This window comes from Bos indicus x Bos taurus, chromosome 8 (assembly GCF_003369695.1).
Source record: "Bos indicus x Bos taurus breed Angus x Brahman F1 hybrid chromosome 8, Bos_hybrid_MaternalHap_v2.0, whole genome shotgun sequence".
In the NCBI taxonomy this organism is placed as follows: domain Eukaryota; kingdom Metazoa; phylum Chordata; class Mammalia; order Artiodactyla; family Bovidae; genus Bos; species Bos indicus x Bos taurus.
In genome coordinates, this window is record NC_040083.1 from 68373870 (window position 1) to 68386347 (window position 12478).

Genomic DNA, 12478 nt, shown 5'->3' on the forward strand with positions numbered 1-12478 from the left:
AATGACTAGGATCTGACCCTGGTCCAGCCATAGTTTCTCTTGGTTGGAGTTGGCCTTTAAAAAAAATTTTTTTCTCTGAATTTAATGACTCTACTTTTTAAAATCTTGGATAAAAGTTGACATCCAAATAAGCACTTTTAGCATATTTAGGCTATATTTCTGACTTAACAGAAACAATTTGGTCAAATTTGGAATGAAAAGTTGCAAAAAATATATGATTGGTTGCAAATATTAGTAATAATAAAGTTGTTAGTTTTCTCTTAAGCATTCTTTCTTAAATTTAAGTATAGTTGACTTTTTGTTGTTCAGTCACTGACTGAAGTCATGTCCAACTCTTCGTGACCCCATGGACTGCAGCACTCCAGGCTTCCCTATCCCTCACCATCTCCCAGAGTTTGCCCAGGTTCATGTCCATTGAATCAGTGATACCATCCAACTATCTCATCCTCTGTCACCCTCTTCTCCTTCTGCCTTCAATCTTTCCCAGCATCAGGGTCTTTTCCAATGAGTGGGCTCTTCAAATCAGGTGGCCAAAGTATTGTTATATACAATATTATGTAAGGTATATATATAGTATAGTTGATATATACTATTATATAAAGTACAAGTACAAAATATAGTGATTCACCATTTTTAAAGGCAGTACTCTATTTACAGTTATTGTAAGATATTGGTGATATTCCTCATTCTTCCTTGTAGCTTATTTATACATAATGGTTTGTACCTCTTAATCCCCTACCCCCATATTTCTCCTCCCCTCTTCCCTTTCCCCACTTGTATCTCATGGTTGGGCTTTGATCATGAACTTTAGGCTAGGATGAGTTTCTGGGTCTGGGAAGAAAAAAGAGCATGTGACACCCCCTGTTTCCTCCAGAATAGCTTTGCTCTTCTCTTGTGGACATTTAGCATTCTGCATAAGATTTCCTTTGAAGCCTTGCACTGTTAAAAATGAAAGCTTGAAAACCATTGCCTTTGGTGGTCTCTAAGGCACCTGACCTGCCTTGAATGTTACATCACATGGACCACCCGAGTGGATGAAAGCCACCCAGCAGGAAGACCCCTTTGGCTCAATCTAATCTGAAGTGGAAGTGGTGGAACCATACTTTGTACTGAATCTTGAATTCTGGTAGGGTCAACAGGTCTCCCCAGGGCAGGTATCAGAAAGATGCAAAACCAACCTCCTTCAGTCTAGTTTAGTGGGTGAAGAACAAAACAGACAGCCCCGCTTGGGGAATTCAGCAGGTGTCAAAATCCAGTTTGTTCAACTTCCTGGATAAATTAAGAGCCCATGATTCCAGCCTCACACTAATTAAATCATAAGAGAAAATGATAGAGTGAAGAAAGAAGACACTGAATAGTTGAAAGCTGTTGAAAGTCGGCGCTAATGATAGCTGATTCTACATTAACATGAATGCCTTTGGTTAACAGGAGAAATGTGCTGAAGCAAAGGCTTTTGTCAGACCAAACACATCTGTGAATAATTGAACAATATTCATGTCGAAGGAGTCAGCAATTTATCACTGACTTGGCCTCCACTTTTAGAAGGAGTGAATAACTTTTTGAGTGAAGATATTAAACACGTGTACACACACATACACACACACACACACACACACACACACACACACACACTACTCTTGCTGCAGAAGAAGGTTCAGAATCCAACAGCTCTTGAATGTGACCATTAGAAATTATCTGAGTTTTAATTATGCAGGATTCAGAATCTGATGCAACTAACTTGAACCCTCTCTGCCACCACCCCAGTCACCCCAGGGGCTATCAGCCTCAAAGGTCACTGCTCAGACCATCAAATGTTGGGGGCCAGAGTGAGGTACTCCGCCCGTGACAAAGGTCATGAGGAAGGAGGCTCGACATACGCAAAGGCGGGATCGAGCCTCAGGAGTCCCCCTGGAAATCCCCGAGCGTCTACCCCCATAACCAGAGCCTGCCTACTTTACTACTTTGTGCTCACCTACACCTCTGACTTTACGGGGGGCTGTCCCCCACCACCTCTTTTGGAGAAGGAGTTAACTTAGAGCTCCAGTTTATAATAATTCCTGGGCGTGATAAGAGTGTTTTAACCTACAAACTCCTCTGAAGGTTCTCTAGCCTGCCTGACAGGCTTGTCCGGCCACATGTGATTGCTCACAGCCTCCCAACCGTGAGAGGCACAAGATGCTTTAAACCCTCTAAAAACAGGTTCTTTAGAGAAGTTAGAAAACTATTAGTATAAGTATAATGGGCTAATTAGAAATTGTGTTGGTGAAGGGTTTTTCATTTGTTGAGCCAATGTTTGTTGCTAAGTCTCCACATCCCCTGCCCTTACACACATTAATGAATATATAGAAGAAATAAGTATTAACCTTTGATATTAATCACGTTAGACCTTAGGCTAAGTAAATTCTTTCCTTAGCTAAAACCCACTACACCCTCACCCTGTAGGAATGTAACTTTATTTGGGTGGCGTCTGTTTTGAGAATAATCAGCCCTGGAGAAATAAGTGTCCTGATTGACTGACCGCTGTCACAAGGAGAGGGTCGTAAATTGTCAGCAGGCCCCCCTGGCCAGAAGATGATGTAACTCCCCTAAGACCTCTGTATACATTTGTGTGAAGCACCTGACTTTAATAAAAGTCAGGACTGCTGTCCCCACGTGACTTTTGTATAACATCTTAGTGTATAAAAACAGACTCTGGAAAATAAAGAATTGGGATCAGTTTCTCGAAATACTGGTCTCCCCATGTCGCGCTCTCTCTCACTCTGGCTGAGTCTCCATCTGGAGCGCGGAACCCACCATGCTTACTAATTATGCCTGGGCTTCTAAGATCCGACCGGGGAGGCCTCAGTGTCTCCTCTCCTTCGGGAGAACGGAAGGACGCCTGCGGCCTACGTAAGTGGTGCAAACTTCTTGTCTTGAAGTTTTATTGGTCTCCCGCGTAAACCAAGCTACTCAGCCTCTTTTCTCCACTGAATTTTCCTACTGAGCTATCCTTATTCTATTACTCTTTATATCTTTAATTAATATCTAATTGAAGCTATCGTATCCTGATCCTCGCCTATGCCGTCTCTCCTTCGAATACCCTGGATCAGCCGGGGCTGGTCCCCGGCAATCAAAGGCACTTCCTATGGCAAGTGTGCATTCAGCTCTGGGCCACCAGTGCCCCTGCGCCTCAGAGGGGGACACTCTGTCACAGGAACTGGGGCAGCAGGGAGGAGTCAGGCAGTAATGAAAGAAGAGACTAGGAGAAACTTTAAGACAGCCATGAACACAAACAGGAGTCAGCCTCAGTTGGTAGGAAACCAGAGAGGGAGAAGGACAGTGACTTAGCCAAGGTACACAGTGAGAGTATCACACTGCCCTTTGATGCCTAATGTCTTCAGACAAATAGACCCACAGCCCCCAGCCCCTGTAAGGCAGGAGGTGGTCTGCAATGCAGAGGGGGCTCTGCCAGACCCCCAGGAGGGAGACACTTGGAAGCATGGTGAGGAGTGGAATTACTGGCCTCTTGAATGCATCATGGACCCTGGGGATAGGCCCTGGGATCTGCCAGCAGCTACTTCCTGAAGGGAGGCCTTGCACCTGGAGTTTGTCTCCAGAGGGAGAAGGGAAAGGAATGGCAGCCTTAAGTGGAAATCTCCACCTTCCACATCCATGTATGTGAGTGTATAAGTGCACATGTGTATGCATGTGTGTGCATGTATGTGGGTGTGCGTGTATGTGGCTATATGTCCACACATCCACGTATATGTGTATGCAGGTGTATATTTGTGTATGGATGCATATGCATGTGGGTATGGATATGTATGTGTGTATCATATATCTGTGTGTTGCATGTGTGTATGTGTGTATATATATTTGTATGGATGTGTGTGCATATATGTATATGTGTGTGTTGTGTGTATGTGTATTGTGTATGTGTGTGGTGTGTGTGTATATATGTGTGTGTTTGTGTGTACATGTGTGTATACCTGTTTCGTGTGTGCGTGCATGTTTGTGCGTCTGTGTGTATGTTTGTATCTGTGGTCATTTCTTCCAGAAGATCAGAGACAACTAACTTAGGCCACAGGTAGAGGAGCTGCTTTCCCCTGGAGGTGATTGTGAGAGAGGGACAGCGGCATTGAGAGAAGTGAGTGCCCGGTGTTACCATTTGGGAGTTGAAAGTAGCTCCAAGCAGAGCCCTGTCTGATGACCCCTTTTTCCTGGCCCTGCTCTCCCTGGCCCCCAGCCCATAGACAATTCCCCTCAGATCCACCGCCTGAGCTGTCCTTACAGTCATTAATGAGGCTCCACTCTGATCTCAGGGAGGGCTGAGAGGCCAGGAGGAGGCGATGAGTACCAGATGGAGCCCAGCAGTAATGCAGCGGAATAAAAATAGAGCCAACAGCAGCTTGCGTTAAAAGTGAATCTTAGGTGGGTACACAGTTCTCATCGAGTTGGACCCCAAAACCCTGAGTCCTGTACATGCTGCACCCCAACCCCACCCAGTGCCATCTCCCTGCAGGCCGCCCCTCCATAGCAAATGCATCCACATTAGTGGGTTTCCCAGCCCGGGCACAAACATGGGTACATAACTATTCATCCCTGTCCCGCCCCAACACCGCAGCAACTTTGTACCCTGGCAAAAATTTAAGCTAAAATAAAAAATTAGTCACTAACACACTGTGTAGTCTTGCACAGTCATGCTTTTTTCCTGGGTCTCTAGTTTCACAGCCATAAAATGAGGTGTGGGACAAACAGTCTCCAAAGATCCTGCCAGCTTTTGTAGCTTTATTTCTGTTGATCATAAATAGTAAAGTTGAGGAGTACACACAGAAGGGCCAAGCCCATGGTCTGTCCCCACTCATTGGAGCAGACGGACAGTTTTCTGAAAACTTAGTCACAAGCAGCCTTGGGTTTGGACCTCCCACTTTCTCCACCCTACCCCCATTAGCTGTTCAATTCACCAGATGTGGTCAGCACCATGTTGCTTAGGGCTATTTCACAGAAGCAAGTGGCATGAACTTTGACTGAAAGGAGAAAATAGAATCTATGACTCTCTCCAGCTGGGAAATCTGAGGATTCACTAGCTTCATGCCCAGATTTACCAAGGGGCTCAAAGATGTCACCAGGACCCTAATGGTCATCTGTTAACTCCATTTGTTTGGGGGCATCTCAGGCAAGGTCTTCCTTCAGGGTGGTCTGTGGCTGCCCCAGTCCCACGGTTCTTACTGGTTCCATTCCAGGAGGACATGATGCATTTTCTTCCAGCCATTGTTCAGTCGCCAAGTTATGTCCAATTCTTTGTGAGCCCATGGACTGTAGCCCACCAGGCTCCTCTGTCTATGGAATTTTCCAGGCAAAAATACTGGAGGGGGTTGCCATTTCCTTCTCCAGGGAATCTTCACAACCCAGCAATTGAACCCACATGTCCTGCATTGGCAGTTGGATACTTTACCATTGAGCCATCAGGGAAAACCTTCTCCTCCAGTAGCTCCCACCAAACCTCCTAGATGTGCACTGAGTAGATGAGTCAAGCTCAGGAGCCCACCTCTATGAGTGGGGAGGACTGGGGGTGGGGCAGAGTTTGGGTAGAGGTGGATGTCACGGTTCATGGCAACACAGGAAAGCTTGGAACTCAAGATGGGTAACACCTAAAAGGAGCGATGGACACCATTTGCTCTGGGATTTTAGCCATAGAATTTTGTAGCAACATGAATCCTCCTATCTCCTCTTCCTCTCCCCTCTTGGCTTCCCACCGGGGAAAAGGGTTATAGTCACCAAATGAGAAATGGGAGGTTACCTGAGTCGTGCCAGAGATAGTGGGTCAGAATCTCTTAGGAAGGAAAGATGGGCGGAGACACAGGGAGCATCACCAAAGAACACAACACACATTATTGGGTGCAGGCTGCATTCCATCCCAGGCCCTCTGATAGGAGCATCACCATTGCTCATGCTGTTCATTAATTGCAACCAGATGGTGCTCTCCTGACCTGGGTAAGCCAGATCCTGGAAACGCAGCACTCCAGGCTTTACTGTCCAATCTTGCCTTCTGGGTACCCCGTTCCTCGCCCCCTGTCCCACATAGCCTTCCCTCCCACCACCAGGCAGGTGGCTCCGCCTTCTCTGAGGCATCTGCAAGAACAGACTGACTCAGAACGACAAGAAATCTCACTCCAACATCAGACGCTGCCTCTTTGCCCAGAAATCTCAATTTGTTTTCAGGCTGAATGTTACAGTTTGTAAATAACATAAAATAAATGCATGTTGGTTTTTTTTTTTACACTTAATACCATGACAGCTGAAGAAAGCTAGGGAGCACAGTCTGCACCAGGCAGGCAGTTTACATTTAGAGAGGCGAGGAAAAGGAGCAGAAATCACACGCAGCAAGTCTATGGTGGGATCAGAGAGGAGTCACTGTCATGCAGCTTATTTGCCCCCATCTGCCCACAGGCCCTCCCTCCTGCAGTGCTGGTCCTCTGAATAAGAATCTGGACATGCACATGCCAGACCTCCTCCCAACAAAATGGCAGGGGATATATTGGATGGACTGCAACCTTGTCCTTTCTTCATACCCGCTGCAGTTAAACACACACACACACACAAACAAGGAGCATGTGCACTCTCTCTCATCTCTATCTTACTCTAAAATGATGTCTCTGATAATTTCCTTCTTCCTGCCTAAGATATCTCCTTCCCTTCACTTGTTTGAATTGCACCCTTTCATGAGACTCAAGGGGCCTCCTAGGTGGCACTACAAGTAAAGAATCCACATGCAATACAGGAGAGATGTGGGTTTGATCCCTGGGTCAGGAAGATCCCCTGGGCGGGAAATGGCAACCCACTTCAGTATTCTTGCCTGGAAAATCCCATGGATAGAGTCACAACAAGTTGGACACAAATGAGCACACACACAACACAACCCAAGTCCAGCACCCCTCCTCCAGGAAGCCCCCTCTCCCTCCCAAGCCCAGGAAAACTATTTTTGTGGAACTCCAACTGCACCTCATGTGTGCACCCCTCAAATGTGTCTCATGGTATTGGCTCTTTCAAGTCATTATCATGACACATAAGAGGCAGGATAGCCTAGGAAGGCAGCGTGCGCTCAGCGTCCCCCTGGCTCAGATGGAAGCCTGCCTCTCAAGCCTGTGCCTTGTCATAGCTTTCACCCACAGGCCATGTACTTAACCTCACTGTGCCTCAGTTTCCTCTTCTGTAAAATGCTGAAGATGATACTACCGTTACCCGCTGCACAGGGTGGTTTAAGAGTTCAGAGAGTGACTGCCCGTCAGACACTCAGAACAGCACATGGCACATAAAAGCTGTCAGCGTGACCCCCTTTCTCTCCCAGCTCAATAAGGGGTAGGGCTGTTCTTTCTGTCTGCTCCACAGAGCCTGGTATACAGCGCATGCTCAATAGTGTGTGTTGAACAAGAACCAGCTGTATACATGGGAAAACAGCTTAAGGAAGTAGGAGACATGAGGGTGGCCATGGTGCAGGGGGCCCCTGTAGACCCAGGTGGACCAGCCTGCTTCCCTTCCCCCTTGAGAATGTGTGTACCTTCCTTTCTGCCTTGCAAGCCCCATTGCTTCTAGGAGAAAGGCTAGTCCTCCTGATGTTTATTTTATAAACTGCTTTCTTTATGTATACCTGGGCTGTCCCATCCCAAGCCCACGGAATAGCAAATACACTTGTATAAAAGAGCAGGCTATCAACGGAAACAATATCCATAACATTCAAAAAGAAAGGCAGGAGGTAAGCGATGAAATTAAAGATATTCATGACGGGACCCGAAGAGCAGAGGAAGCACGGAGCAGCACAGGCAGGCTGTGGCAGGACTGGCAGGGCTGGTGTGTCTGAGAGGGCAGGATCTGGAGGGAGTCTGAAGCAGGTTCACAAGGTAAGGGATGAAAGCTTAGGCAAACCAAGGAGACCAGCAGATGCCCAGGAGACACAAGGTGAGGGAAGAGGGAAAGAAAGGTGAGACAGGAAAACAGAAGGGAATACATAATCACTCTTAGCAGAGATTTCTGTTTCAGATTAAAGGGCAGAAGGGTTCCCTGGTGGCTCAGTAGTAAAGAATCCACCTGCAACGCAGGAGAGATGTGTGTTCAGTCCCTGGGTCAGGAAGATCCCTTGAAGAAGGAAATGGCAACCCACTGCAATATTCTTGCCTGGAGAATCCCATGGACAGAGGAGCCTGGCAGGCTATAGTCTATGGGGTTGCAAAGAGTCAGACATACTTAGCAACTGAACACATACCACAAAGGGCAGAAGAGGAAGAACTTTCTTCCTCCTTTACTTCCCCTGCAATGGGATCTTGATAAGACAGTCACAGGGCTTCCCAGGTGGCCCTAATGGTAAATGGTAAAGAACCTGCCTGATGATGCAGGAGACATAAGGGAGGGGTTCAATCCCTAGATGTGAAAATCCCCTGCAGGAGGGCATAGCAACCCACTCTAGTATTCTTGCCTGGAGAATCCCAGGACAGAAGAGCTTGAAGGGCTACAATCCACAGGGTCACAAAAAGTCGAACACGACTGAGTGACTGAACACACACACAAGACAGTCACAGTGTCACCTGAATGTGGGGAAAGGAGATGGTGGACAGATTACAAACTGGGAAGCAGTCCCTCTGAGATTGGTTATGAACTGAAATTAGTTGCGATATTTATAACACCCAGAGCATAGTCGTTATCAGCTATATATTCTCATACACCCACAGCAGAGTCGATATCAGCTATGTAGTCTCATGGTCATCATTATCACTGCACTCAGAGTGTGGACATCCGATCACCCTGGAGATCAGGTATAGAGGATACACAGGTCAATAGAGAAAGCCACTGCCCTGATGAGAGAGGAGGATGGCTATAGAGACAGGTCAGTTCCCAGGCAGGTGAGGAGGGAAGCAGATGTCACCAGGGATCCCCTAACTACAAGGTCAGAACATGTGGGCTGATCTCGGGGGGATCAGCCCACGTCTTCTCTGTGCCACTTGGGGCTGGGATTACCTGGAGTGAGTCCTGAGGCTCCATGCTATGGCTTTCTGTGCCACTCAGACCTGTGGGGAGGGGGCCAGGGAGAGACACTCTAGCCCCCACCATGGTTCCGCATGCACAGCCAGCCAGAGCTGCCCTAGGCCTTAAGAGAGGCCACCTCTTATCAAGGTCGCTCTGGAAATTCTGCCTTTAAATAGTTTCCCTGGTTCAATCAACTTTCACATTTATAACACAGCAGAGATTGACAGGGCCGCAGCGTGGAAAACGTCTGCAGCTTTTCATTTCCTGGTATGATTAGGGGGATAATCACTGTGCTTGGAAAAATAATAAAGCCGGGGGCTGACGTGAGATCAAAGCAAAGAGTCTGGCCATGTCCACAGGCCCGGAGATGCTATGACACGCAGACTCAAGCCTTGCCTAGGGGTGGGAGAGGCGAGAGGCCCTGTCACCCAGCCTGTGCAGAGGGTCACTCGGCTCAAGCCTGCAGCTGTCTGCTCAGCATTAGCACCAATTGTACTAACAGGGAAATGTCTCCATGCTGGCCCACGGGCCCTCACCCAGGAAGGGAGAGAGCTGAGCATGCTGGCTGGAGGGGGAATGTCCGACATGTCTCCTGAGAAGGGCAGACAAAGTGGAGACCAGAGTTGCTGACAGCCATCTGCTCACAACTGCCTCTGGCCACCATGCAGCCAGGGAATGCATAAGGCTAATAGGTGCTGGGGAGCAGAGCTCAGTGTGGCCACACCAGTGGATTCTTTTTTCTTTTTTCAATTTATTTTTGGTTTCATGGGCCTTCACTGCTGTGCGAGGGCTTTTACTTGTTGCAGTGAGCTGGGGCTACTCTTCGTTGCAGTGCACAGGCTTCTCTTGTTACGGAGCACGAGCTTCAGTAGTTGCAGCACACAGGCTCAGTAGTCGTGATTCATGGGCTTTAGTTGCTCCACAGCATGTGGAATCTTCCGGCACTAGCAATTGAACCCATGTCCTCTGCACTGGCAGACAGATTCTTAACCACTGGACCACCAGGGAAATCCCACACACCATTGGCTTCTTAAAAAGGGGACCTGGGGATGTGAGGGAGGGCGCTTAGGAAAGGAGCCAAAATAAAGGACAGTGCCAGCTCTACCCTACCGGCCAACACCCCGGGTTGGATCTGTTTTCCCGTCTGCCTGATGGAGGGAACAATTCCAGCCTCGCCTTCTGGACATGTGAGGAGTTGGAAGGCAGAGCAAAGATGAAGTATTCATTCTGAGAAGAGACTCCAACTGGGCTGACCAGGCAGGGCTGCTCCCAGAGGGACCAGAGAAGGAGCCAGGAGGATAGAGATTTTGGGTAAATGGGAACAGCTTGTTTGGCCCCAGAAGCACTGCACTTGACCTTGGAGGTGCAGGAGAACAGATGGAGATCCAGCAGGGAGGGAGTCCCAGCTGAAGAACCCAGGGGTGCTCCGAGCCTCGGAGGGAGAATTGGGGCTGCACCATGGGTCCCTGCTTTGCCCTCGACACAAGCCACGACTCCCCTCACTGCAAGTCATCATGCCCGGATGGTACCAGCCACGCTCGCTGTCAGATGTGTGTTTCTTTCTAATCTCCCCTCTCTGGGTATCTGACCCCACATCTGTAATGAAGGGATTGTACCCGCCACTGTCTGAGCCCCTCAGAATGTCTATCCTGAGGGTCATCGAGAAAGGTGGTTTCTTGAAGGGCAGAAATTAGAGCGGGACTTTCAGGGAATTGTTGCGACTTTTTATTGCATTTATTAATTGACATGTTTCCCAGCCCCAATATAACTTCTCTGAAGGCAGGGATGTTGTTTCAATTGTCTCTGTACTGCCAACTCTTAGATCACTGTCTGATGTCTATAATACAAAAATGCCATAGTCTGATTTTATGAACAAGTGCCCCCTGGATGCCAGGCTTTAGTAAGACAGTCAGCAAGTCCAAACTCATACAGATTCACAGCTAACAGCTAGACATCCCTTCAATGGGCAAGAAAGTATGAGATTTGAACCCTAAAACCTGGTTAAAAGCCCTAGTATAGTAACAATTTTATTTACTTTTAAATTTTTATTTATTTATTTTTGGCAGTGCTGCATCTTTGTTGATGTGCTTTCTCTAGTTGCAGCAAGCAGGGGCTACTCTTCTTAGCAGAGTGCGGGTTTCTTGTTGCAGTGGCTCTAGGTACACCGACTTCAGTAGATGTGGTGCACAGGTTTAGTTGCCCCATGGGCTTAGTTGCCCCATGGCCTGTGGGATCTTTCCAGACCAGGGATTGAACCCATGTACCCTGCTTTAGCAGGTGGATTCTCAGCTACTGGACCACCAGGGAAGTCCCAACAATTTTATTTCAGAAAAGGCAAATATGGGGTGTGGGGGGGCTGTGGGAGTTGCATTGAAATCTCTTCTATCAAGAGAGAAATCTGGGGAGCAGAGAAAAATCCTTTACATGGTGTCATTCACCCACAGAAGGCCCAGGGTTAATGCAAAAACATCTTGTAATGAAAATCAGGCCAGGATAAAAGGAGAATGTGTCTTTAACAAAACAAGGTCAAGGTTATGATTTCTCAAGGAGTAGGGATACATGAGCTGGCTTTGCCCAGAGTGGTGGGAGAATTCCACACAGAACCTTGACTGGAGAGTCTATCAAGAAAATTTATTTTCAAGGAGGTAAGTTTCTTTTGCCTTCAGGAGTCTCAAGAGGGATACCAGCCAGGTTTGGCGGTAGGGACAGGCTGGGACGCAGGTCTGAAGCTGCAGCTGCCTAGGCTTCTCCCTGGTCTCTGCCACCCCTCCCCCTTCTTTAGCAAGGCTGAGCCCAGAAGACCCACTGGCATTTGTCTGGAGCCTGGGCTAGCAGAACATGTGAGGCTCGGGGTTGGGGTTGGGACCTACTTTGGTGATACTCGGTGAAGATGGGGTGTTCCAAGGGCAGAAGGACAAGACCTGGATGGGAAGGCATAAAAAGACTCGTAGACAGAGGAACAAACATGTGGTCACCAAAGGAGAAGGGTGAGGACAATAAATGAGGAATATGGGATTAACAGATATGCACTACTATGTGTAAGATTTGGCTTAGATGGTAAAGAATCTGCCTGCCATGCAGGAGACCCAGGTTCAGGTCTGTCTTATATATCTATAAAATAGATAAGCAACAATGATTTATTGTATAGCACAGGGAATAATATTTAATATCTTATAATAATCTATGATGGAAAATAATCTGAAAAAAGTATATATATATGTGTGTGTGTGTATAAATATATGACTGACTCACTTTGCTGTACACTTGAAACTAACACAATATTGTAAATCAACTCTACATAAATTTTTAGAAAGAAAGAGAGGGCATTTGAGGAACGTAAGAACTTAAAATAGGGGTGGCTGGGGAAAAGTGGAGCTTGCTGGAACAAGGACATTTTTGTAAGAAAATCCTACCCCTGTGTGAAATAAGGGATCAAGCTCGCTCTGAAACCCTTCTCACTTCAGTTCAGTCATTCAGTCAT